The following is a 1,805-nucleotide window of genomic DNA, read 5'->3' as shown; positions in this document are numbered from 1 at the left end:
AACACAGACACGTATAGAACTCTACCCTTGACTCGATCAGCATTTTTCTTGAACAGACTTTTGACTCACAATTAAACTGTTATTTTTATTCTCACAAGCACTTTATAGTTCATAGATCTCTACAATTAAAAATTTTGCTTTGGAATACAAGTCAGTGACTTGACATACCATTCATGCTTAATTTTTTTTCTTCAGATTTATGCCATTTTCATTTAATTAACATGAAAAGGACTGATCTATATGTTTTACATGCATCCAAATCTATAGTTAAATGACTGGTTTTATGTTGTGACGTATGCCTTCTATAATGATACTGTAAAGGTAAACATATTTCATGTATCTGCATTTAGTGAATATTGTGTTCATGTAAAAATTGGTGCCAGAGTGCTTGAGGCCTAGCTCTGTGTGGGCCTGGTGTTAACTGAATTTTGCTCAGTCATTACTGGCACGGAGTTGCTGCCTATCACCCAACAGGCATCAGTGATAAAATACAGATGGACTGCGGAGGTTTATATCACACAGATAGGAATGAATTAAATCATTGTTTATGTGAAGCACATTATTTTAGATTGAATCATAAATCCTGTCTGAAAACAACATGTCCTTACATTGATGATGCATGCCTTGCATCAGAGGGCCAAAATATGTCGAAAGGTGTCAATATGACATAACATAATGACAAGAACAGGGGCCATTTCTCTTGGTGTACGCCACAGATGCACTCGTCCATTTGTCAAGAATATGGTGAAGGATGCCTCATCTGGCCATATCACTTTTTTCCACAGTGCCTATGGTTTTTGCACCACTTGGCTCTCAAATGTGCATTTGTCTTTGTAATAAGGGGTTTATGCACTGCAGCCCTACTATAATGTCCCTCTCTGTGTAGTTGTTGACAGACTGTTCTTGCAGACTGTCAATGCAGAATGTGATAAGACTTTCTCAATCACCAGAGGAAGAGTTGCTCTTCTGTTTTTCCTTACATATCGCACTAATTCACTAACATCATGGTCATTGAATGTGCATTTTTGACCACAATTTCCAACCCCATTTACTGATGTCTTTTCCATAGATCCAAATGCAGATGTCACTTTAGTCACTGTTCCTATTGAAACACAAACTAGTTGAGCAAACTTTGTGACTGCTGTGTGCAAGCAACAACTCAACATGTCTTCCCAGTATACAGCCGGACAATGGTGCGCTATTACAATGACAACTGACAAGCATTTTAGTCAATGAAATTGTTTTTAATGGTGTATACATTGTTAGTCTTGCATAAAAGGACATGCATTGTTTCTCTTGCATAAACAAACCATAACTTTTTCAGCATGCATTCTGAGAAGGTTACATCCTGGCAAAGCTCTTGAGACACCTAAAAGGTTGTTGTTTTACAAATTATTTTGCAATAACTAAATCTAAACAGAAGACTTGGCATTTTGAGGTCATGGAAGAAATCACTCATCTGAGGAGGACAGTGAAAACAGATTTTAGTCCACAGCAGAGGGCATGTTCAGTGAAGGACTTGATCCCATTTTATATAGGACAGCATCCAAATACATTCTCAAGTGTTCTTAATTATCATTCACTACACTTCTTAATCAGGGGTTTGCCTGAGTTTGAATAATCAATGTGGCATGTGAAATTGTGGGATGTGTTTGACATGTTGACTGGAGTTGGATATTGGGATATTTGACTAAAACTTAAATCAATGGACCTAAATCAATGGGGCTGCTACAGAAGGGGTTAATAGTACTTGATTTAGAAAAAAAAACCCACATTTGAATAAAAACAACAGATTGAGGCATGTC

Source organism: Anguilla rostrata, chromosome 14 (genome assembly GCF_018555375.3).
Source record: "Anguilla rostrata isolate EN2019 chromosome 14, ASM1855537v3, whole genome shotgun sequence".
NCBI lineage: Eukaryota > Metazoa > Chordata > Actinopteri > Anguilliformes > Anguillidae > Anguilla > Anguilla rostrata.
The sequence above is the reverse complement of the archived record's forward strand: the minus strand, read 5'-3'. Positions refer to the sequence as shown.